The sequence below is a fragment of the Podarcis vaucheri genome, assembly GCF_965113315.1.
Source record: "Podarcis vaucheri genome assembly, chromosome: 16".
Classification (NCBI taxonomy): domain Eukaryota; kingdom Metazoa; phylum Chordata; class Lepidosauria; order Squamata; family Lacertidae; genus Podarcis; species Podarcis vaucheri.
In genome coordinates this window covers 6,054,043-6,081,994 of record NC_138754.1, presented here as the reverse complement: position 1 = coordinate 6,081,994, position 27,952 = coordinate 6,054,043, and the positions used below count along the sequence as shown (strand labels likewise).

At 45.2% G+C, this 27,952-nt stretch overlaps 3 long non-coding RNA genes across 3 annotated transcripts; all 3 read left to right on the top strand.

Moving 5' to 3' along the window:
* The first annotated feature begins 2,588 nt into the window (after positions 1 to 2,588).
* On the top strand, positions 2,589 to 4,241 carry LOC309521420. The gene is made up of 2 exons (XR_014214667.1): positions 2,589 to 2,684; positions 3,577 to 4,241. It is a non-coding gene; the product is annotated as an uncharacterized lncRNA (long non-coding RNA).
* Positions 4,242 to 9,912: 5,671 nt separating this feature from the next.
* Positions 9,913 to 12,151, top strand: LOC309521419. The gene is made up of 2 exons (XR_014214666.1): positions 9,913 to 10,291; positions 11,388 to 12,151. It is a non-coding gene; the product is annotated as an uncharacterized lncRNA (long non-coding RNA).
* Positions 12,152 to 17,772: 5,621 nt separating this feature from the next.
* LOC309520707 lies at positions 17,773 to 20,405 on the top strand. The gene is made up of 2 exons (XR_014214318.1): positions 17,773 to 18,049; positions 19,572 to 20,405. It is a non-coding gene; the product is annotated as an uncharacterized lncRNA (long non-coding RNA).
* Positions 20,406 to 27,952: the final 7,547 nt, after the last annotated feature.

Here is a 27,952-nt window from a genome sequence, read left to right as displayed (position 1 = left end):
TTCCCCTCAGTTTTGCCAATTCTATAAAGTCCATAATTTCATCTGCCACTCTTCTTTTCTTTGTACTTCCCATTTTGGGGCTAACAAAATTCTTGCTGCAGTTGTTGCATATAAGAACATTTTTTTATCTTGTCTCGGTATCTCTTTACACACTATACCCAGTAAAAAAGCTTCTGGTTTTTTTAACAAAAGCCTTCTATTTCCCCTTCATCCCAGGCTTTCGTGTCCTTACCACCCTTTCTTACCAACTTCCTCAGTAGCTATAAGCTTCAGTTTTGAGCTTTCCAGTGAAGAATCTGTTCTACAGCACTCCATGATCCCAGTTATGGCCATGACTCATTATCGTGCTCTAGCTGACCAACATACCCCAGGTATTTGTCATTCAACTGTACTGTAGGCTGAGAATCAAGTGTTGGCCACGTAACCAATGTGTTCACCTCATAATCCTTCGGTGGAATTTGGTTTATGGCAATATAACTCTGGAATAGGTTCTTAGATGTGTTGCTCAAATAACTAAAGCATTGGCCATTCAAGTCTGTGGTAGTGCCTGGGTTATGTGTTCACCACCACATAATCAAAGAGTTGGTCATATACATTTTTATGAAGTGGTCAGGGAGAAACAGATGCAACTGGGTGGAAGGAAGGGAAAGTTTCAGTAGATACCAAGCAGGGTGCATTGCAAAACATTTGGGTGACAGACATTGGCTGTCCAAAAGTAGTCTTTTTCAGATTAGACCCATTGACTTTAATCGTCCTAAGTTATTCATGTCTATTAATTTCAACGAGAATACTCTGAGTAGGACTTACACAGACTATAACCCAGTGGACTGCTGCTGACAAAGGCTCACTCAGAGTAAACCCATTGAAATGAATTGACTTAAATTGGCAATATTGATTAATTTCAGTATGTCTGCTCGAAGTGGGAGTAACATTGGATACTGCCCACTAATTCAGAACTCCAAAATTTGATCTTTTGTTGATCTGGTTAGAGTAGTTGCTTTATGTGGCACCATGAGCAAGGACAAAATCTGGCGCCCGCTTCTAAATATTTCTTCTTTTCACAACAATTCATTTGTTTATTATTTTGCAACTCTCTTGGCTTGGTGCCCTGTGCAGAGGAGCCACCTAGACAGCACTAGATTCAGCACTGGACTTAGATTCTTTGATTTCCACAGTTCTGCTCTCTATATAACTTAGTTGTCTACAATCCTGTGTGTTCATCACGTAACCACAGGTTCAGGAACATAACCCCTACAGTAGCTTCTTAAACCTACATTGAACATCCTCTTCGCTCTTATCCAGAGGGAAGAGATGAGACAGCAGGAAAAACAAATTTCTGTTGCATTAAATGTCCTGAAATTTGTTTTATTGGGTGGATCTACATGCTCTCCATGCTTACCCAGAGGGGGGAGATTAAAAATGCCACATAGATTTCTGAAAGCAGATGAGGACATGAGTCTTTTGGTAGCAGCTGACATTTTCTTGTATGATGCAGAACGTGACACAGGCCCTCTGATGGTAGAGCGAGAAACACAAAATTCTGCTGCTGGAAATCACAGGATTGGAGGGTATTATTGTGCTTAAATCCTGCTTGCACATTTCCCATGGGCAGATCTGGTTGACTACTGTGAGAACAGCATGGTGGGCTAGATGAGCCATTGAGTTGATCCAGTGTATTCTTCTTACATTTTTATGATATCAATTGGGGGTTGGGGTGTTACAATATTCCATTCCACCTTAAGAGGAACAGGCTGTTGTGTGTCACATGCCTGTTTACACTCCAGCACAGCTTGCTGGGAACTTCTGTTTGTGTATAGCTTTTGCTTATGCTGCTTGCTCTTGGACACGAAAGGGAGAAGACATGTTTTTCCTTTGTCCTGATGCTGAATAAACTGCTTGTAAATATGCTTTACACAGCCTCTATCTGCCCTTCTGTTGCAAAGAGTTTTTTGCTCTGCTGGCTTGCACGCTCAGCTTCTGAAGGCTTCTGAAGCTCGAGTCGCAGTTACATGCTGATCCAAGGACTGGAGATTGCCTGGCAACCAGCTGGTGGGCTGGAGTGAGCTGGGGGCCTGCCAAATGCCCCCACTCCCTTGGAAGCATCCCATCAGGGAGGAGGGAACAGAAGAGGAGTGAAAAAATACCCTGACATCTTTGAGATGTTGAGATCTCACCTTCGCCTTTTGACTTACAAACCTGAACACGTATTGCGAATCACAGCACCTAGATTAAAAGGAATTTATGAGCTCAAGCAATGAAACTCAGATGGAATAACAAACTACTGAGCAATCCTGCGCTGTTGTGTCATGGTTCAGCCACATGGATCCAATGAGAAGGTCCATTCCATTCTTGCCAGTGTTGCTATTTAAGAAACCACCCTTTTGAAGTAACCTCAACAGAGTGTGTGCGATGTGAGGATTATAGTGTGATAAGCTTCAAATGCTGCCTAATTACAGACCTTGGGAAATTGCTGTCATCGTGGAAGATGTGAATAAACTCTACGAATATGTGATTGGGAGATAGTGCATGCAACACATAGACATGTGCTTTAAGTAGCAATGAAGCATTGATGGTGCTTCCTTGATGGTGCTCTTGGAGCTCTATAAAAGGATCCTCTGTCTCTGAGCTCTTTACTCGTTGACTTGACTCTCCATTGAGCTTACAAGTTCTGACTGCTGTACAAGGTAAGTTCAAGTCAATTGCTGGGAGACTGATAATTTGGGTAGCATATAATGTCTTCCAGAACCCCAGTCCTGAAATTTTTGCTATTGGGTGGATCTACCAAAAATACTTGAAGGATCAGATCCATTAGGTTGTCTACTTTACTGATAGAATATGGGTTATTCCTTCAGCTGGGAATGTTCTTTGCTGTGATTGAGAACCATACATTTCTGATGGTAACTATTTAAATCTTCTGAGACTGTTCAGATAGTTTCTGAATATTGACCTAATACTGGATAGGCCAGATGCTTTCTATAGATGATAGTTGGCAGACAATCTTATATTTTATGAGAAAAAGTTACAGAGCTCACATATAATGGTGTGGCTTAGTTAGTTAGTTAGTTAGTTAGTTAACTGATGAAAAGGGTATTTCAAGCCTGAAAATATATGATGGTTGGTATGCAATATTATCTGAATGTATTTGACAGCAACTATCCATATCTGAAGGCTACTTAAATAATATGGAACACATTGAAAGTGTTAAGTTGCTTGGGTTTCAAATTCAGAGGGAGTGGGGAGGGAATCACATTCAAACTATTGATTTTGATTGCAAATTAAACACTCAAGTGATAAACTTTGGGAATGTTCAATAAAGATGAATTATGTATTCCATTTCTACCTTCAGTTGAAAAAGCTAAAATATTATACGGACATAATTAATTTAATTATAAATTATTGAATAATAGAATGACCAATTATAAAATAATAAAAATAAGGGTGAACCATAATGAAAGGATCCCGAACAGAGAAGCACTCTAGGTAAATCATGACTACCAAGTTGTACCCATACTGAACAATGCATGGATGAGAACATATCAAGGTTTGATTACAATAAATCCTTTTTGTTTCTTTCAGCTTCACTCCCTCAAAATGTCCTGTTGTGGAGGCCAGAGTTCCCGCTGTTCCAAGTGTGGCTGCTCCCCCTGCTGCTGCCAAAGCCGTCAAGTCTGTTCCAGATGTGGCTGTTCTCCCTGCTGCTGCCACAGGCGTAGCTGCTGTTCCAGATGTGGCCGCTCTCCCTGCTGCTGCCAAAGCTGTCAAGTCTGTTCCAGATGTGGCTGCTCTCCCTGCTGCTGCCACAGGCGTAGCTGCTGTTCCAGATGTGGCTGCTCCCCATGTTGTTGCTCTAGCCGTGGCTATTGCAACCAGTCTCGCTATACTTGCCAGCAGTACAAGTACTGAGCACTTTAGAAATTGCTACCTGGCTCTGGATCTGAAGCTTTATAGCAATCCTAACACCCAGAAGCAAATGCCAGCTTGCTGTTTGCCAGCTCAAAACCTGAGATATTGAGATCAATGTCAAAAAATACGTATTTAATGCCTGCTTGTTGGCTTCCTGAGTTAACCTCATTGAGGTTGATGCTTCTAGCTTCATTCCCTCAACCTTCAGGAAACTGGAATTCTTCTCTTCAATCAGTCTGAAAAATCCAGATGAAAGAGTCTTTTTCTTGAAATGGATGGTGCTTTCATTTTCTCCATGGTGTCTGGGATATGAATGAATAAATCTGAATTCATAGTAATGCCTTTTGCTGTTGATCTGGTCTGTCTTCCTTGTAATCACCATCCATCCATCCATTCACCACCACCATCATTTATTAAATTTGTATATTGCCCTACATTCAAAGATCAAGGGGTACTTCACAACATAAAAACACAAACTGAAAACACAAAATACATAATAAAACAAAGAAGAGTAGAACAATGTGATAACACACACACACTGAGAGAGAGAGAGAAGGAGAGAGAGAGAGAGAGAGAGAGAGAGAGAGAGATTTAAAAAGCCATAGAATGTTAATCAACCAAACATCTGGTTAAAGAGATATTATCATTTTTTAAATTTCAATGGGTCTCCTCTTTGTTTTCAACTGAGTTTTGCCAACTCAGGAAATGACCAACATTGCTCCTTGTACTGTTGGTCTGGTCTGTTTCCCATGAAATCACCACCTATTAATCATCATCATCATCAATTAATAAATTTGTATACTGCCGTTCATCCAATTCACAACATAAAAACACAAAATGAAGCACAAAATACACAATAAAACAAAGACAAAAGCAAAAGAAACTGATACTCACCTCTGACAAACACATTTAAAAGGACATTGAATGTTAATCAGCCAAACAACTGGTTAAAGAGATCATCATCATCATCATCATTTATTATATACACCCCGCCCATCTGGTTGGGTTTCCCCATCCACTCTGGGCGGCTTCCAACAAAACACTAAAATACAATAACCTATTCAACATTAAAAACTTCCCTAAACAGATATTGTCATTTGTTAAATTTCAGTGGGTGCCTTTGGGGAACAACTTAGACCATATTCATGCAATATATCTGAAACACTCTGGTGCTATTTTGATAGTCATTGCTTCCCTCAAAGAAACCTGGGAGCTGTCACTTGTTATGGGTGCTGAGAGATGTCAAGAGACCTCTGTTCCCCTCTCAGAGCTTCAATTCCCAGGGAAGCTTAACAATTCATTTTCCTGGGGAACACAAGGAATTGTAGCTCCTGGAGGGGAATAGGCTGTCCCATGACAACTCCCAGATCCCTTAAGAAATGACAGCTCCCAGAATTCTAGGGGGAACCCATGACTGCTAAAGATGTATCACAGTACTTGAAAAATATGGTTTGAATGTGGCCTTGGTTGAATACGATACAAAGGTCTTGCTGGACCTGTGAAATGGGATGACATTGGATGTCAGGGTTGGTTTATGAAAGGGTGGAGAAACCTTCTCCAGTCCAGTGGCTGCATTCCAACCTGGGTAATTAATAAAACACAGCTCTGGTGCCCTTCTGTGTGCATAAAGGTAAAGGTAAAGGTACCCCTGCCCGAACGGGCCAGTCTTGACAGACTCTGGGGCTTGTGCGCCCATCTCACTCAAGAGGCCGGGGGCCAGCGCTGTCCGGAGACACTTCCGGGTCACGTGGCCAGCGTGACAAAGCTGCATCTGGCGAGCCACCGCAGCACACGGAACGCCGTTTACCTTCCCGATGGTAAGCGGTACCTATTTATCCACTTGCACCCGGGGGTGCTTTCGAACTGCTAGGTTGGCAGGCGCTGGGACCGAGCAGCGGGAGCGCACCCCGCCGCGGGGATTCGAACCGCCGACCTTTCGATCGGCAAGCCCTAGGCGCTGAGGCTTTTACCCACAGCGCCACCCACGTCCCGCCCTCTGTGTGCATAGGTCCCTGCTAATGCAACTCTGCCATTCCAGCGTAAGTAGGGGCAAAACTCCAATAAGAACATTAAACAGAAAACTTTTTTTAAAAAAAACAAAAACCCCATACTCATATTCTGATATTTCAGCTTGGAAAGAAAATGGGATATATTTTTTTCTAAATTCCCCCATAATCTGGCCAATCAATTATTTGCACTCATCAGCCAGTTCCATTCCAATGCTGTGGCTATGGCAAAACTTCTCAACAAAGGAGGAGGAGGGAGAGAGAACCGGAATAAAGGGAGGCCACATAACTTTCCTCCTTGCAGAGAAGAAACTGTGACAAACACTTCTGAACCAAGATAAAACACTTACGTATTAATAACTTTATAGTTTTATAAAGTTATGTATATACACCACTATTCATAAAAGAAATCACTGCAGTTCACAAATGTACATAATACTATACAAAAAAGCCATATAAAAAGTCAAACTGAGAGATCAGCACTCTTATGGAAAGATGTATTCCTAAGTGCCAGCCTCAGCCTGACAGAATAGAGAAGACTTCAGGAGGTGTATAAAAGTTAAAATAGAAGGTTCCTGCTGAACTGGGCAGATAACACTAAAGGTTTGGTTTCCTGTTGTCAAGTAAGTCTTGCCAACTCAGGAAATGAGCAACAATGCTCTTCCTACAGATGATCTTGGTGACTGAGCTGAGATACCTGGGTTCAGGTGGTCTCTGGACCTCAGCTGTACAGGACTTTGTAAAGTAACACAAGGACCTTGAACCTGCCTCAGGGGTAGATGGGCAGCCAGTGAATATGCTGTAACAATGGTATTACGAGATGCCTCCATCAGCCAGATGCGTCCATCGGCAATGTAGCTGGCACATTCTGCACCAGTTGAAGTTTCCAACCCAGGCCAAAAGGACAGCACCACATACAGCACATTGCTGTTTTCCAGCCTTGAGGTTATACACATGTGGTCATGTTTTCGGTTAGTTGGGAACAAATGGCAGTATTCAACTAAATAATTGCATAAGTATAATGACTTCCGGGGACGCGGGTGGCGCTGTGGGTAAAAGCCTCAGCGCCTAGGGCTTGCCGATCGAAAGGTCGGTGGTTCGAATCCCCACGGCGGGGTGCGCTCCCGCTGCTCGGTCCCAGCGCCTGCCAACCTAGCAGTTCGAAAGCACCCCCGGGTGCAAGTAGATAAATAGGTACCGCTTACCAGCGGGAAGGTAAACGGCGTTCCGTGTGCTGCGCTGGCTCGCCAGATGCAGCTTTGTCACGCTGGCCACGTGACCCGGAAGTGTCTCCGGACAGCGCTGGCTCCCGGCCTATAGAGTGAGATGAGCGCACAAACCCCAGAGTCTGTCAAGACTGGCCCGTTCGGGCAGGGGTACCTTTACCTTTACCTTTATAATGACTTCCACTTGGGCAATGAAACTTCCCCCCTAACCACCCCGTGTGTGACCCACACCATCCTCAAATCGGCTCCACAGGTCGGGGAAAACCCCTGAAATATACATAAACCCACAGAAAAAGCAAAATGACTGATAATGATGGGAGAGTCCAGCAACACCTAGAGGACCACAGGTCCCCTAAGCATGACAAACAGGGGGTGGGGGGGCGTCTTCTACATATTTCAAACATTTCAAAGGTAGTCAGAAAAAGAATTGCTTGCTTACTATGCTGCTAAGGCTCCAGGAGTGAAGGTTTTAACCAGAACAATGAAAACACTTGCTGAAAGGCTACATCATATTGTTACAATCCAATTCTTTTCACATATAAAGTCATGAGTTCCTAGATTTCACAAATAACTTCCAGCTCATCTTCTGAGCATGGGTGTTAGGTGTGATAACCATAAGGTCTTGCATCACAAGCACATCATTGGATCTTAGCCAGAGGCTTTGAGGTAGTACTGATGACAGTACTTGCGTAGAAGAGCAATTACTAAGATCAGGCTTGGCTTCATCTAACCAAAGTCCATCCGGTACAGAGTTCTGTTTTCAATAAAGGACAGCAAGGTGCAAATAAGTAGAACATGAAAGACACACACCCTTTCTTCTTGTTTGCCCATCCTTCTTCTCAGAGATACACAACATTTGGGACAGTTTAGTGTAGAGGAAAGCTGCGATAGAGGTGACATGGCATTACAAGTTTATAAAATTATACATTGCATGGAGAAAGCCAATAGGGGAAATGATTTTCTCCTACTCTTATAATTTTACTACTTGTGGACATCCAATAAGGCTGAATGTTGGAAGATTCAGGACAGATACAAGCATTTCTTCAAACCACACATAGTTAAACTATGGAATTCATTCGCACAGGAGGCAGTGATGGCCACCAACCTGGGTGGCTTTAAGAGAGGATTGGCCAGTAGCCATGATGGCATTGCTGTGCCTCCACAATTCAAGCCAACTGTGCTTCTGAATGCCAGATTCTTGACATGACAGGAAGGGAGAGTCACTCAGGTTTCAAATCCTGATGGTGAGCTACCAGTTGGGAGATCTGGTTGGTTAGTGTGAGAACAGAATGTTGGACTGGATGAGCCATTGTCCTGCTCCAGTAGCCTGTTCTGATGGGGAGAACCTGTGGACAGCTATTGTTGGGCTTCAATTCCCCACAAGTCCAGCCGGAATGACTTCTCTTGTCCACTCCTTGCATTAATGTATTCATTCAAGTTGAGTGAAAATTTGGAAAAGGCTCGGGGCTGTGTGTGAAATTCAGGACTGATTCATGTGCAATCTGAGCAACCTATTGTCAGGCTGCTGTCAGTAACTTTCTAGGCCGATTGTTGAGGAATGTACAAAGACAAGGAATGTTCTTACCATCTGCTTTTTATTCAGTATTACAGAGAGAGAGAGAGAGAGAGAGAGAGAGAGAGAGAGAGAGAGAGAGAGAGAGGCTTTAGAACCCAGCCTCTTGAATTATGGTGTTGTGCAAAGTGATTCTCCCCCCGCCACCCCCGTCTTCCCATTCCCCATTCATCATCTTCATCACTTCTTCTACTGGTGCCGATGAGTGCCCTCTGTCTTTGAGCTCTCTGCTCTCCTACTTTCAAGGCTTGCTGGGTTCTGGAAGAGCGGGGTCTGGAATGCTTTCTAAGGACACTGTGTCTGTCAGGTGTCATTCCTTGGTGCTTCCTCTTCTTCTTCTTCTTCCTCCTCCTCTCTCATTATTCCCCAACTTTTTGCCTCATCTGCCTATGAGCTATTACCTCCCTCACACCTCTGTTGTAAAATCTTCCTCTTCTCTGGAATGGTCAGGCTAGGGAGGGGGTTTCCACCATTCCTCCTCTGCCCAGTCCCTGACACTTATCTTCTATCTTTGTGGACTGCCACAGCACTAAATCACCCGCACAGCACTAAATTCAGCGCTGGACTTAGATTATTTGATTTGCATAGGTCTATACTCTATATAACTTAATTGGCTACAATCCTATGCGTACTCATGTAACCAAAGCATTGGCCAATACAGCAAAGCCAACATTGACATGCTCTCCATCCTTACCCAGAGAGAAGCGATTAAAAATGCCAGGTAGAATTGTGAAGGCAGATAAAGAAATGAGTCTTTTGTTAATGGTTGGCTTTTTCTTGTATGATACGGAACATGACACAGGTCCGCTAATGAGACCGTGAGAAACACAAAATTCTGTTGCTGGAGCCCACAGGAGCGGAGGGTATTATTGTGATTGAATCCTGCTTCCACGTTTCCCATGGACATCTGGTTGACCACTGTGAGAACAGGATAGTGGACTAGATGAGCTAGTGAGTTGATCCAGTAGACTCTGTTTATGTTCTTATGGTATCATTTGGGGGGTGAGGGGATGGCTCACAACAGAGGAGGAAAAAATACCCTGACGTCTTTGAGATGTTGATCTCATCTTTCCCTTTTGACCTTTCAGAGTGGACACATCTAGCTAACCGCAGCAAACAGATTAAAATGAATTTATGAGTCTAAGCAATGAAGCTCAGGCGGAATAACAAACTACTGAGCAATCCTGTGCTGTTGAGTCATGGCGATGGATCCAATGAGAAGGTCCATTCCATTCTTGCCAGTGTTGGTATTCAAGAAACCACACTTCTGAAGTTACCTCCGCAGATTGTGTGCGATGTGAGGATTATAGTGTGATAAGCATCAAATGCTGCCTAATTACAGACCTTGGGGAAATGCTGTCATAGTGGAAGATGTGGATAAACTCAACGAATATGTGGTTGGTGGATGCAACACATAGACATGTGCTTTGAGTAGCAACGAAGCATGAGTCCATTCATTGGTGGTGCTTCATTTTCAAGGAGGCAGGGCTCTTGGAGCTCTACAAAAGGAACATCTGTCTCTGAGTTCTTCACTCGTTGACCTGAATCTCCATTGAGCTGACAAGTTCTGACTGCTGGGCAAGGTAAGTTCAATTCAACTGCTGGGAAGCTGATAATTTAGGTAGCGTAAAATGTCTTCCAGAACCCCAGTCCTGAAATTTGTGTTATTGGATGGATCCACTAATAATACTTGAAGGATCGGATCCATCAGGCTGTCTGCTTTACTGCTTGATTTTTGATGTGCTCTTTGCTGTGGTCGAGAACCATACATTTCCAGTGGCAACCATTTAAATCTTCTGAGACTCTTCAGATAATTTCTGAATATTGACCTAATACTGGATAGACAAACTCAAGGAAGTGAGAAATCCATGGGATCGTTCTGAGGGCTTTGTTCTGGACCTAGTCAGATTTTGAGCTTAAATGAGCAGATTAAAGTTGATACTGGACTTGTCCAGATTGGGTCGAAGCATCCTTGGATTGCTCCATATGCAATTGGGTCCACCCAGAGCAATCTAGAGCTGAAAAGCGGGGAGAGGAGAGAAGGAGGGGCAGCATGTAGAGAAAGACACGAGGGCCACCTCTGTGCATCTCCTTTCTAGAGATGGTTTCTATAGACGACAGTTGGCAAACAATCTTATATTTTATGAGAAAAAGTTACTCAGCTCAAATGCACTGCTTATTTATTTATTCATGTTGGTAAATAATGGGAAAGGGCATTGCATGCCTCTAGACATTAGATGGTTGGTGTGCAAGTGGACACTGAAAGCAAGTGGACGTATCTGAAGGCTGCTTAAATAATATGTAACAGACTGAAAGTGTTAAGTTGCTTAGGTTTCAAATTCAGAGGGTGGGGGGGAATCACATTCAAACTATGGATTTTGATTGCATATTAAAATCTCAAGTGGTGAGATTTGAGGATACTGATTAAGAATGAATTATACATTCCAATTTGACATTCATCTGAAGAAGCTAAAATATTATATAGACATTAATAACGCTGAACAGAAAAGCACTTTAGGAAAATCATGACTTCCAAGATGCACATTGAACAATGCATATTGAACATACCGTGGTTTGATTACACCAAATCATGACTACCAAGTTGTACCCATACTGAACAATGCATGGATGAGAACATATCAAGGTTTGATTACAATAAATCCTTTTTGTTTCTTTCAGCTTCACTCCCTCAAAATGTCCTGTTGTGGAGGCCAGAGTTCCCGCTGTTCTAAGTGTGGCTGCTCCCCCTGCTGCTGCCAAAGCCGTCAAGTCTGTTCCAGATGTGGCTGCTCTCCCTGCTGCTGCCACAGGCGTAGCTGCTGTTCCAGCTGTGGCCGCTCTCCCTGCTGCTGCCAAAGCCGTCAAGTCTGTTCCAGATGTGGCTGCTCTCCCTGCTGCTGTCACAGACGTAGCTGCTGTTCCAGATGTGGCTGCTCCCCCTGCTGCTGCCACAGGCGTAGCTGCTGTTCCAGATGTGGCTGCTCTCCCTGCTGCTGCCACAGGCGCAGCTGCTGTTCCAGATGTGGCTGCTCCCCATGTTGTTGCTCTAGCCGTGGCTATTGCAACCAGTCTCGCTATACTTGCCAGCAGTACAAGTTCTGAGCACTTTAGAAATTGTTACCTGGGCTCTGGATCTGAAGATTGATAGCAATCCTAATACCCAGAAGCAAATGCCAGCTTGCTGTTTGCCAGCTCAAAACCTGAGACATTGAGATCAATGTCAAAAAATATATATATTTAATGCCTGCTTGTTGCCTTCCTGAGTTAACCTCATTGAGGTTGATGCTTCTAGCTTCATTCCCGCAACCTTCAGAAAACTGGAATTCTTCTCTTCAATCAGTCTGAAAAATCCAGATGAAAGAGTCTTTTTCTTGAAATGGATGATGCTTTCATTTTCCCCATGGTGTCTGGGATATGAATGAATAAATCTGAATTCATGGCAATGCCTTGTTCTGTTGGTCTGGTCTATCTTCCTTGTAATCACCACCCATCCATCCATCCATTCACCACCACCATTTATTAAATTTGTATACTGCCCTTCATTCAAAGATCACAAGGTAGTTCACAACATAAAAACACAATCTGAAAACGCAAAATACACAATAAAACAAAGACAAAAGCAAAGTCAAAGTGATAACACACACACCTGACACACACACACACACACACACACACACACACACATTTTAAAAGCCATAGACTGTTAATCAATGGAATATCTGGTTAAAGAGATAAAATACATAATAAAGCAAAGAAGAGTAAAACAATGTGATAACACACACACACACACACAGAGAGAGAGAGAGAGAGAGAGAGAGAGAGAGAGAGAGATTTAAAAGGTCATAGAATGTTAATCAAACAAACATCTGGTTAAAGAGATATTATCATTTATTCAATTTCAGTGGGTCTCCTCTTTGTTGTCAACCGAGTCTGGCCAACTCAGGAAATGACCAACAGTGCTCCTGCAGATGATCTCAGTGACTGACCTGAGATTTAGGTTTAGGTGGTCCCTGAGGCAGCTCAGCTGTTCTTGTTGGCATTCATCTGTCTCGAAAACAATGGAGTGTGTCTCTTGGGCTGAAGTCAAACCACTATTTTAGCAACACTGATGTGACCTCTCTGGGGTTCAAGCCTGGGCAGTTTGTATGGATATCCAGAGCTGCCCAGACAACTAGCCTCACTGATTTGGTCCAAAGCACATCAATGTGTTTGGCATCAGCTTAGCTTCAGGAGTTCCCAGAAGGAGCTGTAGAGATTTCCATCCAACCTCTTATGGACTCTGGATTTGAGTAGGGTTTACTCCTTAGCCTTTTCTTCTGCAAAAGCAAAACAAAACGACTAGTAGTGATGGGAGTTAGAGTCCAGCAACATCTGGAGGACCACAGGTCCCCTACACATGACAAATGGGGGTGGGTGGGATTTATTGCCTGTTTCAAACATTTCAAAGGTAGTCAGGAAAAGAGTTGTTTGTTCACCAGGTTAAGGCTCCAGGAGTGAAGGTTTTAGCCAGAACAATGAAAAGGCTGGCTGAAAGGCCCCATCTTATTGCTACAATCCAATTCTTTTCACATATAAAGTCACGGGTTTCTAGATTTCACACATAACTTCCAAAGTCATGTTGCGTAAATAATATATTTATCCGCTGCAGTATCACTTGGAGTGCTTTTCTGGTCATCATATACCAGCTCACCTTCTGAGCATGGGTGTTAGATGTGATAAGCATGAGATATTGCAACACAAACACATCATTGGATCTCAGGCAGAGTGTTTGAGGTAATACTGATGACATTAATTGCCTACATGAGCAATTACTGAAATTAGGCTTGACTTCATGTCACCAAAGTCCATCCATATGTTTGGCATCAGCTTGGCTTCAGGACTTCCCAGAAGGAGCTGTAGAGAATGCCATCCAGCCTCTTACAGACTCACTCTGGATTTGTGTAGGGTTTACTTTTCAGCCTTTTCTTCTGCAAAAGATATCCCAGAAAGCAGTAGAAGATCAGGATCAGAGTTTTCCTTCTCCTACATAAGCTACCTTCCCAGGTTGATGAGATCCATCTGCCCCCACTTCTTTCTACAACACATGCAGAAACCACCTTCTTGACCCTTGGACCCACTATTTGTCTCATCTGCTGAATCTGCTGGAGCCTGTCTTCACATGCAGGGGAAGCCCCTAATTCACTGAGGGTTTGAGACTTAATGGCTACTCTCACCTGGTTGAGCCGGCCAGTCAAAGGCATGCCTGGGTTGCTGTCACATGCTAAAGAGTTTCTAGGAGCCACAGGTGAGAGCTAAGTACAGGGTGGGGACCAAAGGTTTGTCCCCTTCCCTAACACTCCATACACCCCAGGTGTTCAGGACTTTGTATTTTAATGTGAGGACCTTGAACCTGGCTCACTGGTAGACGGGCAGCCAGTGAATATGCTTTAGCAATGGTATCACATGTTAGTCAGATGCCTCCATCAGCCACATGCTCCCATCAGGCATCAGGCCAGCACATTCTGCACCTGTTTAAGCTTCCAAACCAGGCCAAAAGGGCTGCCCCACATAGAGCTCATTGCAGTAGTCCAGCTTTGAGGTTACAAACACATGGACTAAAGTGGCCCGGCTATAACTGTTTTAAGTAGGTTAGGAGCATACACATAATTACTTCAATTTGGGCAATGAAACTTCTACCTCTCTACCCCTGTGTGTGACCCGCACCATCCTCAAATCTGCTCCACAGGTTGGGAAAAACCCCTGAAAATATACATAAACCCCCAGAAAAAGCAAAATGACTGCTAATTATGGGAGTTAGAGTCCAGCAACATCTGGAGGAGCACAGGTCCCCTACACATGACAAATGGGGGTGGCATTTATTGCATGTTTCAAACATTTCAAAGGTAGTCAGAAAAAGAGTTGTTTTTTCACCAGGTTAAGGCTCAAGGTGCGGAGGTTTTAGCCAGAACAATGAAAACACTGGCTGAAAGGCCACATCGTATTGCTACAATCCGAAATCATGCTGCATAAATACTATATTTATCTGCCACAATATCACTTGGAGTGTTTTTCTGGTCATAGGTGTAAGATGTTGTAAGCATTAGATATTGCATCACAAGCACATCATTGGATCTCAGCCAGAGTGTTTGAGATAGTACTGATGACAGTATTTGCGTAGATGAGCAATTAATTAAATCAGGCTTGGCTTCTTGTAATCAAAGTCCATCCAGTTTATAAAATCATGCATTGCGCAAAGAAAGCCAATAAAGTTTTTCTACCTCTTTCATCATACTAGAACTCGTGGACATTCAGTAATGAATGTCGGATGACGTACGAGAGATTCAAGCATTTCTTCCAACCACACATAGTTAAACTATGGAACTCGTTCCCACAGGATACAGTGATGGCCACCAACTTGGGTGGCTTTAACAGAGGATTTGAAAGAAATGTGGAGGATAAGGCTACTGATGGCTTCTAGGCATGATAGCTATGCTGTGCTCCCACAGAAGGCAGCAGTGCTTCTAAGTGCCAGTTGCTGGAAATTACAGGAGGGGAGAGTCACTTGTGGTAAAATCCTGCTTGTGAGCTTCCTATTGGGACATCTGGTTGGCCACTGTGAGAACAGGAGGCCGGACTAGATGGGTCATTGTTCTGATCCAACAGCCTCTTCTTATGTGGGGAACCTGTGGACAGATGTTGTTGGACTCCAATTTTCTGCAGCTCCAGCCAACATGACCAAGAAAGATGGGAGTTGGAGTCCAACAGCGTTTGAGGATCACATCCCTGCTTATCAGCACAATCTGAGATCAACACTTTACTGGAGACAGGGCTATTCTAATGTCTTTTGATAGTTTTTATTAAATTTTCTGTTTTACAATTTTTTAAAAAAATAATTTTTATTGAATGATTTTATGTTACAAAAAACATTACAACCATACTAGCACTAAATATAATTGAGAAATAAAAATTACCTACATCAATATTTAGTTTGTTATTTGTTATTTACCGTCTTATTTCCTCCCAAACATCCCATACCAAAACACACATATGTACAGACACACACACACACACACACACACACACACACACACAAAATGATAATAATGAAAGTAAATATTTTCCCCTTTTATCTTACAAAATCTTTTCTTCAACTTTGACTTCCTGTCAAGTCCCTTTGCATATGTTTTATCTTACAATCGAATGTACACAAAACAATAAACCTTTCTATATAAATTTTCCAGTATATTCTGAAAACATAATAAATCCCTAATTGTTGTCCACCTCCTTTTAGTTCCTTTATCACTCAAATGCTAGCACGGAGTTAAAGCTATTATTGTATTTTTTAACATATCTACTATAACCATCCCATTTTTCCACAAATTTTTGCTTTCAGTTCCTTCTGAGTTTGCTAGTCAATTGAGCCGTCTCCACCAAATCCTGTAATTTGATTTGCCTATCTGTTATTTTTGAAGCCTCGTGATCTTTCCATCCCTTGGCCACAAGTATTCAAGCCGCTGCGATTGCATACAAGAATACCTCTCTTAGATTTTTTGGAACCTCTTTATCTAAAATACTTAATAGAAATGCCTCCGGCTTTTTAGTAAAAGTTATCCTCATCAACTTTTTTAATTCATCGTATATCCCCCCCCCAAAAAAAAATCTTAATCCTTTCACACGTCCACCACATGTGGATCATGTCATTGTTATTTCCTCCACATCACCAACAAGCATTCACCAAATTTTTATACATTCTTGATAATCTGTTTTACAATTTAAAGTACAGTGGTACCTCAGTTTATGAACTTGATTTGTTCTGGAAGTCCGTTCTTAAACCAAAGCCGTTCTTAAACTGAGGCACACTTTCCCTAATGAGGCCTCCCACCACCAGTGTCGTTCCACCGTTCAGCTTCCATTCGTAGACCGAGGTAAAGTTTGCTAACCGGAACACTTCTTCTGGTTTTGCAGAGTTCATATACCAAATAGTTTGTAAACAGGGCTGTTCTTAAACCGAGGTACCACTGTGCTCATTTTTACATCCTTAAGATATCAATGACTTCCCATCTTCTCTTTCCTTGGTTCTTTTTACATATCATAAATCCCTCCATATTTTGGCTCTTCTAATGTTCTTATACTGCCTTTGAACTTGGCAGTTCCATTTAGATCTCACTAATAGATATTGATAGATGTTTGCACCTCCATTAATTTTTCTCCCTTTATTTTTCACCAGCTAGTTCAGTTGCCATTGCCACGTCACCTGGAAGGAGTTCTAATATGGATTCTGCTCTCCCTTGCATCCTAATTGCTGTTATTCTTTAAGATGACATTTCCCAATGGTCAGATCATGCACTCGTGTTGCAATATGTCCATCTCATCACGCCTACTACCAGCCTTCAGAAGGTGAGATGGCATTTTATGATGCTCCAAATGATGAGGCAGAAGATAGGTTGCTCAGATTCCACATGAATCACTGCTGCATTTCATACGTGGCCCCAGCCTTTTCCAAGTGTTCATCCAATTTGAATGAATGCATATGTGCATGGAATGGACCAGGGGTCCCCAAACTGAAGGCCCGTGGGCCGGATAAGGTCTGAGGGACTACTTTATCTGGCCCACGGCAACCCCCGCCACCCGCTGCCTCCACCCGCTCTTACCTGTGCTGCACTGCATGGCTGCCCACTTCTGGATCGGAGAAGCACTGGAAATAGCTTGTGCATATGCATAAGCATTATTTTCACATGCGCAAGTGTTATTTCCAGTGCACATCCGGGTCAGAGGAGCCCCGTGCACATGCGCACAAGCTATTTCTGGTGCTCCTCCAACCCTCTGGGGAAGGGAATAGATTGTAATCCCAAAAAAGGGACACACACTTCAGGGTTTGATGTGGTTGTAATCCAAAACAGTTGCAAACCAAGGTACCACTGTAGTCCACAGGTTTTGTGAACTAATTCAGTGAACTCAACTACGTTGTTTATTCCAAACACTGCGTCATCCGCAAGAGACTTCAGTTGATGGGCACCATTGAGCAACTCACCTGATGTTATACTGCATCATTCTTACATACTTCTCTAAGTGTGTTGCACTTCGATGTCAAAATCATCAGTGTATTAAACCGGGATAGCATTAATCACCCACATTTTTAATTAATGAGAGATATTTAATGAGATATATTGATCAAGCCAAGTATCTTAAACTGGAAGGTGGCAAACCAGAGAGGATATGAGCCTTTCATCAAGAATTAGTGGCTTTTTGGAGCTACTTCACTTCCTCTAGGAAGTGTTTGCTGTGCCATATAAAAGGCTTCTGGTCCACAAGCTCTTCACTCATTCATTAGAACTTCTTGAGCACTTCCAAAGTTGGCCAAGGTAAGCTGATTTTGCTGATCTCTCTTGATGCAGGGAAAATATATGTTTGGTGGAATTTGGTCATCCCTTCATTCCTTCATACATTCCTTCATTGTCAGTTCTTTTTGCAAATTCTTAAATTCATGTTGTCTTCTCTGGGAAAGCAAGTGATTTTTCAGTGTTCACTATTTGTTGTCGAGAGAGAGGCTGTCCCTCAGCTCTGTCTCAGTTCCATTTTGTCCCATACCAGGGCCAAAAATAATCTTGTTGAAAGAATAGGTCAAGTATGGGGAACCTGTGTCCCTCCAGGTACTATTAGATTCCCACCATCCCTGAGAGCATTGGAATATAGGGGCTGTAGCCAATGGTTTTGCTACTCATAGTAGACTCATCCAGAGTTACAGACATGCCTAACTTGGGTCCATTTGTTTCAGTGGACTGAGTTGGGTGTAACCCTGGGATTTTATTTTTATTACATTCATATCTCACCTTTCATCCAAGTAGCCCAAGTTGACATACATGGTTTTCCCTCTCCCCATTTTATACACACTGATACAGTGTCTAGACCAGCTTCATGACTGAGTGGGGACAAGAACAGTAGTCTCCTAGGTCTTAGTCCAACACTCTACCCACCCCACCCTACTGGCTCTTGGAATTATTATTATTATTATTATTATTATTATTATTATTATTATTTATACCTCACCCATTTGGCTGGGTTTCCCCAGCCACTCGGGGCAGCTTCCAACAAAGTATTAAAATACAGTGATCTGTTAAACACTAAAAGCTTCCCTAAACAGGGATGCCTTCAGATGTCTTCTATAAGTCTGGTAGTTGTTCTTCTCTTTGACATCTGCTGGGAGGGCATTCCACAGGGCGGGCGCCACTACCGAGAAGGCCCTCTGCCTGGTTCCATGTAACCTGGAAGAAGAAAGGGTAGCTGCTTTGAAACAGGAACAAACTTTTCTTATCTCTTGGGGCAAGCTATATGGGCAGGAATTAAAGATTTCTCTGTGGTTGTTTGAACTTTGAGATGGAGGCAAGGGCAACATGTCAAGACATAGAACTAGTGGTCAGGGGAATTGAATGAGTCACTTGGGGATTTAGCGGAGAGTAATAGCACCCTGAAGGGACACGGGTGGTGCTGTGGTCTAAACAGAGCCTAGGGCTTGCTGATCAGAAGGTTGGCGGTTCGAATCCCCACGATGGGGTGAGCTCCCGTTGTTCGGTCCCTGCACCTGCCAACCTAGCAGTTTGAAAGCACATCAAAGTGCAAGTAGATAAATAGGTGCTGCTCCGTCGGGAAGGTAAACAGTGTTTCTGTGCGCTGCTCTGGTTTGCTAGAAGCGGCTTAGTCATGCTGGCCACATGACCCGGAAGCTGTACGCCGGCTCCCTCGGCCAATAAAGCGAGATGAGCGCTGCAACCCCAGAGTCAGTCACTACTGGACCTAATGGTCAGGGGTCCATTTACCTTTACCTAATAGCACCCTGCTTGGCTTATTCAACTCTCTGTAACTCTCCTTCCCAATCTTTCTTTCCAGGTTTACCCTTCTCCTCTCTAAAGATGAGCTGTTGTCGCTGCTGCAGAGGTCGTGGTTGCTGCTGTTGCCGGAGGCCCAGTCCAAGACTGGTCTATTATGTCAGCAGACCCAACCAATGCTGTTGGGTCACCCGGTATTCCTATTCTTCCTGCTGCGCTCCTAGGGCTCAGCTCCCCATCCAGCAGTGTTGCCCACCAGTGAAGAAATGCTAAAGGAACTCCATCAGCAGTCCTGTATGTCTCAGTCTCAGCAGCTGAGAGGAGAAGGGCATAATTTGCAGTCCCAGTTTGACTACTTTCTGGATTATCTGCTGTACCACATTAGATGCCTGAAGCCTTTTCCCCGCCTCCACACTCTAATTGCATTATGTTCTTCCCTTCTCGTGTTATATAATTGCAGGTCATTGTTTTTCTTGGTGTTGTTGTTAGCCTGACTTACAGTTCTTTAGTGATTCCTTTCTTTGCATGTATTCTACACTTAAAGGCTAAAACTGTCATTCCATAGGAAACTGTAGTTCTTTTGCAAGAGGGCCCTAGCTTTCTTCACCAGAGAAACCTCAGCAACCTCAACAAACTCCACTTCCCAACATTGGCCATAGAACCTCATAGTATAAAACCAGCAAAGGTTCGTAGCATAGCCAAAATGGCACCATACAGTTCGTGTTGGACTACAACACCCATCATCCTTTAACCATGCTGGATGGGACTAATGAGAGCAACAACTTCTGGTGTGCACCAAATCCAGCCACATCTGATCGGCATTATGCTGGCTACAGACATACTCAGTGTTTCAATCTCTTAATGCAGCAACAATAAAACAATTATGTATGTTCCACTTGTCTTCTGTTTTATTTCCCCTGAATCTCTTGTTTCCATCAGAGTTCCTAGATGCTACATTGCACATAGTCTCTTGGGCTTGGCCATAGGCCTTCTGGAAGTTTCCTTTGGCTTTGTCAGGACTGTCCCTGCCATTAGGCAGTGAGGAAGCTGCCTCAGACAAAAGAGGGTGAAGGTGTGTGAGGTGGGCAGACATCCCACCTGACATTTGTCAGCTTCTGCAGGTAGAATTGGGTGGATGGGTGGCTACTTCTCTTATCCTGACAAATGGAATTCCATCTCCAAGCACACATTTTTATGCTCTAGAGTAAAGGTACCCCTGCCCGTACGGGCCAGTCTTGACAGACTCTAGGGTTGTGCGCCCATCTCACTCAAGAGGCCGGGGGCCAGCGCTGTCCGGAGACACTTCCGGGTCACGTGGCCAGCGTGACATCGCTGCTCTGGCGAGCCAGAGCCGCACACGGAAACGCCGTTTACCTTCCCGCTAGTAAGCGGTCCCTATTTATCTACTTGCACCCGAGGGTGCTTTCGAACTGCTAGGTTGGCAGGCGCTGGGACCGAACAACGGGAGCGCACCCCGCCGCGGGGATTCGAACCACCGACCTTTCGATCGGCAAGCCCTAGGCGCTGAGGCTTTTACCCACAGCGCCACCTGCGTATGCTCTAGAGTAGGGGTCCCCAAACTAAGGCCTGTGTGTCAGAGAAGGCCCAAGGGACTTGTTTATCTGGCCCCCAGTGACCCCCACTGCCCACTGCCACAGCCCACTCTTACCGACACTGCGCTGCCCATGGCTGCCCACTTCCGGGTTGGAGGAGCACCGGAAATAGCTTGTGCGCATGCACAAGTGTTATTTGCGCATGCACAGCCGTTATTTGCACATGTGCAGGCATTATTTCCGGTGCACATCCGGGTCGGAGGAGGCCCGTGCACATGCGCACAAGCTATTTCCAGTGCTCCTCCAACCCAGAAATGCAGTGGAAATAGCGTGTGCACATGCATGTGCGCACGCGTATGGACACACGCTCCCCCACCCTCCAGCCCACCATGCGATCGGCGCCGGAGACACTGGCTGAGGCACGGTAAGTTTGCTGACCCCTGCTCTAGAGAAGTTGTTAAAACACAACTCGCCAGCCTCCAGATCCATTGCACTTCTAGCCGAGAGGGATGACAGTGTCCTACTTTGAAGTGGCAAACAGGTTGCAAAACAAGGTGGCATTCAGGCTGGACACAAGGCAAGGCAGGATAAAGATCAGCCTGGATGCAAGCTTGTGCAAAGGGAAACACAGAGCTCTGAAGTTGTTCCACTGAAGAATAAGCTGAAAATGAGCCCTTGCTCATTAGGTACAGATGAATTGTGAGCACCACCACACATGGTGTGGCATTCTGCTCTACTTAAAGGGGCAAAACCTCCTACTGCGACAGATTGAGGGTGGTCCAGGTCTTCCAGGGTCTTATGAAATGGAGTCCTCAGAATCACCATGGCAGTGCCACATTCTTGAGCTGGGCTTGCAGGGAACACTGGCTTGCAGGTCAAGACCCCGCAGCCACCCCCTTGTTGGAAATAATTCACACAAGGACACAGATATTAGGTTTATGTTATTGGGCAAACTTTATTGAATTATAGAATGTGAAGAAGAAGAAGAAGAGTTTGGATTTGATATCCCGCCTTTCACTCCCTTTAAGGAGTCTCAAAGCGGCTAACATTCTCCTTTCCCTTCCTCCCCCACAACAAACACTCTGTGAGGTGAGTGGGGCTGAGAGACTTCAAAGAAGTGTGACTGGCCCAAGGTCACCCAGCAGCTGCATGTGGAGGAGCGGAGACGCGAACCCGGTTCCCCAGATTACGAGTCTACCGCTCTTAACCACTACACCACACTGGCTCTCAGTGAGTGGTATTGGCTTAGGCATTGGTTGGACCCGGCTATATCTGACTCCTGCGCCTGTGCAGGAAGTCCGGTAAGGGTAAACCACTGGTGGGGGAAGCCCAACTCAAGCTCCCCTTGGTGTTCCCGTTGGAGTTGTGTCAAGGCTCTAGCCCTCAACCAGGCTTTGGACAAGATCAACACTCCCGGATTCCTTTACTGGAATACCCTTAAGCATGGAGGGGCAGGTGATGGCCACACCTCCCCTCCCCCACACAAGATCAAACAATGCCTAACCGCAACCCTAACAAAGTTGTGACGATTGCTACGAGGTAGGTGAAAACCAAGTGGCCAGTGCCAATTTGCCAAGTGGAAAAATTCCTACCAGGCCCCTCGGACAACCAAGGCGACCAACCGAAGTCCATAGCAAGGCCATTGCCTAACCAGCAAAATAGGGAGGAAGGGCAGATGATTGAGGAAGCGAGCCAAAAAGGAAGTCCTCTGGCTCGCTCCTCACTTTAAGCAGCCACGCCCCCCCCCCGGCCAGCAGGTTGGCTGGCCGGGCTCTGACGTGGCCGGGATCCCCCAGGCAATGGGGGACAAAGTCCCCCTGCCCCCTGTGGGGAGTGGGGGACCACATCGTACACGGCTGGGAAGTGGAGCGGATTTCACAGCCACCTGAACAAGAGGAATCCGACTCCTGGTCCCAGACAGAGTCATAGCAGTGGCACAGCTCAGGAGTTCTCTTCCGATGGAAAGCATAGCAGAAAGCCAGTGGTACCTGGTGCTGCCCATTGGGACATGTAGGACAGAGAGGCCACCAGGAGTAGGAGGAATCATAGAATCATAGAGTTGGAAGAGACCACAAGGGCCATCGAGTCCAACCCCCTGCCAAGCAGGAAACACCATCAGAGCACTCCTGACATATGGTTGTCAAGCCTCTGCTTAAAGACCTCCAAAGTAGGAGACTCCACCACACTCCTTGGCAGCAAATTCCACTGTCAAACAGCTCTTACTGTCAGGAAGTTCTTCCTAATGTTGAGGTGGAATCTTCTTTCTTGTAGTTTGGATCCATTGCTCCGTGTCCGCTTCTGTGGAGCAGCAGAAAACAACCTTTCTCCCTCCTCTATGTGACATCCTTTTATATATTTGAACATGGCTATCATATCACCCCTTAACCTCCTCTTCTGCAGGCTAAACATGCCCAGCTCCCTTAGCCGTTCCTCATAAGGCATCGTTTCCAGGCCTTTGACCATTTTAGTTGCCCTCCTCTGGACACGTTCCAGTTTGTCAGTGTCCTTCTTGAATTGTGGTGCCCAGAACTGGACACAGTACTCCAGGTGGGGTCTGACCAGAGCAGAATACAGTGGCACTATTACTTCCCTTGATCTAGATGTTATACCCCTATTGATGCAGCCCAGAATTGCATTGGCTTTTTTAGCTGCCACGTCACACTGTTGGCTCATGTCAAGTTTGTGGTCAACCAAGACTCCTAGATCCTTTTCACATGTACTGCTCTCAAGCCAGGAGCCAGAGGGAATGACAGGAAGTGTCATGCTCTGTGTGATGGTAAGGCAACAAAAATATTTTCAGAGTTGCTGAGGGCTGAGAAAGGTTGGTGAGGCAGTGCCCCATTTGCCCTGATGGATTGATTGCCACATATCGGTGTCTAGACTGTACACAGGGCTGGCATCGGGTGCTGGGTGGTAGGGAGTGGTGAGTGGAGGTGAGGCTTTGGAGGCAAAGTGAGAATGAAGTAGCCACCACAGGCATCAGACTTAGGTTATCACAGAAGGACAGGAGGGGGAAACCCGGTTGGTTATTTAATTACGAATGGGTGGTGAATTTTATATTTTTGCAGAAATTTCCAATACTACTTCTTCCCCTTTAATACTTTTTTGGAGAAGGGAGGAGAGAAAGGGCTCATTATTGTTTAGATTTAAACAAGACTAGAGATATACAGTTGAGAAGATAAGCATCAGGGTTTGGTGTTCCAGGAAATTTGAGCGATGTCAACAACCTCATTATCAACCTAACAAGGAGGAACACCACAGCATCGCAAAACATTTTTAATGTGTTTGCTCAGACTGTGCAACTGTTTGAAAGGGAAGGTTCAGGTTTGACAGCCAAACCTTTGTTGCTTAGTCCAAGAGTGCGGAGCTTCAGGCTCGGAGGCCAGATGCAACCCCCAGGCCCCTCCATATTTAGTTTTAAGATATATTTATATACCGCTATGTCATAAAAAAATATATCAAAGCTTTCTATCGCAATGAAACATAAAACACTGCCATAAAAACCACATAAAGATTAAAAACTGACACCCATGAACCATTGTGGAAGGATGTTTCCTAAATTGCCTGGTGTAATGACCGCTCCCCACATCTAATGGGGGGTGCCTTTTGCGTGGTTGCACACACACACACACCCTGGATCCTGGTCATTCAGGCTGGCTTCATCCTCCCCGGGCTGGATACCTGGAGGTCTCCGCCTACCTTAGCCAATCGCCCAATCCTGCCTGGGAAGGCGTTGCCAGGGGATTGGCCAAGTAAGGGGAGGGACCACCCTGACCACACAACAGAAGGTGAATCTTACCTGCAAAGCATCAGTTGGCTCCAGAGCTTCTCCCACCCTCCCCTCCCTCAGTTAAGACTTCTCTTGCAGGTTAACCTCTTCTCCACAGGTACGCAGGCGCTGCTACGTCAGGGTCGCTGTTGAAAGGCCGGAAAGGCATTTTCCTGCATTGGCAGGTTTTGCCTTTCCCGTAGCAAAACGTCACAACTTTGGTGGTTTTCAGGCCTTGGGCGGAATCCTTTAATCTATCTTCTTAAATTGAGGGGGGGAGCAGTAACCCATACCCCCCTTGCGGCGGTGATCCCAGGGTTCCCCGTTAAAGGGGTCTTGAGCGGAGGCATTGGCCATAGGCCAAGAGGTTGTCATTGCTCTCTCCTCCAATGGCGGTGAAACGGGGGGGGGGGGGCTCTCTGCTTGAACATATGTTCTCCAGACCCAGCCCAATCCCTACACATTCTGGATAACCCTGATGTCTCCCAGATCGCCGGCTGGGGACTGGGAGGGATTATCATCCAATGCCTGAGCCAAGGTCTCCCTGTATCTGAAATTTAATAAAGTTATGGCAAATTTTAATCCCATAGCATGCTGTCTTGAGTCTTTATTCTGCTCGGGGGTCACCTGGGGGTTGGGGAGACTCCGCCTATCCACGCAATAGTAAAGTTTTCAGCTTGTGTTTAAAGTTGGCACAGAAGGCACCTGCTGAATATCTATGGCAGTGCATCACACAGGAACTGGTGGATAAAACTAAAGGCTTGGATTTCTTCTTGTTGTCAAATGAGTCCCACCACCTTATGGAATGGCAATCTCAATGATCAAGCTGGAATATAAGGGCTTAGGTCAGCAAACCTTTTCAGCAGGGGGCTGGTCCACTGTCTCTCAGACCTTGTGGGGGGGCCATACTATACAGTGGTACCTCGGGTTAAGTACTTAATTCGTTCCAGAGGTCCGTTCTTAACCTGAAACTGTTCTTAACCTGAAGCACCACTCTAGCTAATGGGGCATCCAGCTGCCGCCGCACCGCCGGAGCATGATTTCTGTTCTCATCCTGAAGCAAAGTTCTTAACCCGAGGTACTATTTCTGGGTTAGCGGAGTCTGTAACCTGAAGTGTATGAAACCTGAAGCGTATGGAACCCGAGGTACCACTGTATTTTTTTTGGGGAGGAATGAATGAATTCCTTTGCCCCACAAATAACCCAGAGATGCATTTTAAATAAAATAACACATTCTACTCACACAAAAATATGCTGATTCCCAGACCATCTGCGGGCCGGATTTAGAAGGCGATTGGGCCGGATCCGGCCCCCGGGCCTTAGTTTGCCTACCCATGGCTTAGGTGATCTTCCCCACACCCCCAGCTGAAACTACCTTCACTGTCAGAAGCAACATGGTTCTGAAAACCAGTAGCTGGAAGTATCAGGAGGGGAGAGTTCTCTTGAGCATAAGTTCTGCTTGCATATTTCCCCTAGTTGGCCGCTGTGAGAACAGGATGCTGGACTGGGTAGACTATTGACCTAATCCATCAAAGTATTTCTTATGTTCCTATACAGCTCAAGACCAGGTAACTTGAGAGACAGCCTTTCCCATTATACACCCAGTAGATCGCTGTGATATGTGGGAGAGTCTTTCCTGCAAGTTGCAAACACCTCAAAAGCCCTCTCAGCAGTAACCTGGAGCAGGGCTTTCAGAGTGGCTTCTGTAGAACAGCATTCCTGGCAAGACACAACAGGCACCCCTTTCCTGTACTTCCTGGAAACGGTTAAAGATGCTTTTGTTCCAACAGGTTTTCCCAGCTGGATAAATGGGTCTCCGCCATGACTTTGTATGGTCTTCTTTTTAAATACGCTTGTTGTTTTGCATTTCTAATCACCTTACGTGTAAATCGCCCTGAGTCAGTGGTTTAGAAGATGATTAATAAATTAATTGCAAGAATAATAGGAATGAGAATATTCTTAGGAAACCATTGGGGCGGGGTGGGGGAGAAAGGAGAGAGACTCACAAATGACAGGCTACAAGAATATCAAGTCATCATATAAGTTTATTGAACTATGATTGAAAGGACGCCAGGCACCAAGAAGAAAATGGGAACACCGCGTCTGACCTTAAAAAGGCTCCCCCTTTCACAGAAAAGATTAAAGGGAGGGGAAGAAGGAGAGAGAGAGAGAGAGAGAGAGAGAGAGAGAAGGGGGGAGGTTCAAAGCTTTAGGTGCTTAATTCAGCAGGGCGACTCTGTCAAAGATGTAGATAGGTAGCCGTGTTGGTCTGCCATAGTCAAAATAAAAAAAATTCCTTCCAGTAGCACCTTAAAGACCAACTAAGTTAGTTCTTGGTATGAGCTTTCGTGTGCTATCTGAAGAAGTGTGCATGCACACGAAAGCTCATACCAAGAACTAACTTAGTTGGTCTTTAAGGTGCTACTGGAAGGATTTTTTTTTATTCTGTCAAAGATGTAAATTCCACCTGGCAGCTTCTGTTGAGACTGCATTCCTTATTCCTTAGCATTTCTTGGAGCAACATCCTTTGGTACTGCAGCATGGAGGACAGCAGGGGGCGCAGCAGGTTTGGCAGCAAGGGATGCTACAACAGGACTGACCGCAGCCCTTGGAACTGCCACAGCAGGACTGACCACAGCCCTTGGAACTGCCACAGCAGGACTGGCCGCAGCCCTTGGAACTGCCACAGCAGGACTGGCCGCAGCCCTTGGAACTGCCACAGCAGGACTGGCCGCAGCCCTTGGAACTGCCACAGCAGGACTGACCACAGCCCTTGGAACTGCCACAGCAGGACTGGCCGCAGCCCTTGGAACTGCCACAGCAAGACTGACCACAGCAGGACTGACTGCAACAAGGGCTGCAGCAGGATTGAGAGCAGCAAGGGACGCAACAGCAGGGGGAGCAACAGGTCTGGCAACAGCAGGGGGAGCAGCAGGACTGGCCACAGCAGGACTGGCCACAGCAGGGCACAGCGCAGCAATCGTTACAGCCCATGTTTTACGGAGTGGAGGTGAAGCTGAAATGGAATAAAAAAAGGCATTGCATATATTAGGGGCGAGCTCCCTGGTTTTTTTGATGGATAACCATTTCTTGCCTGGTTTTCCCAGGGTGCTGCAAATA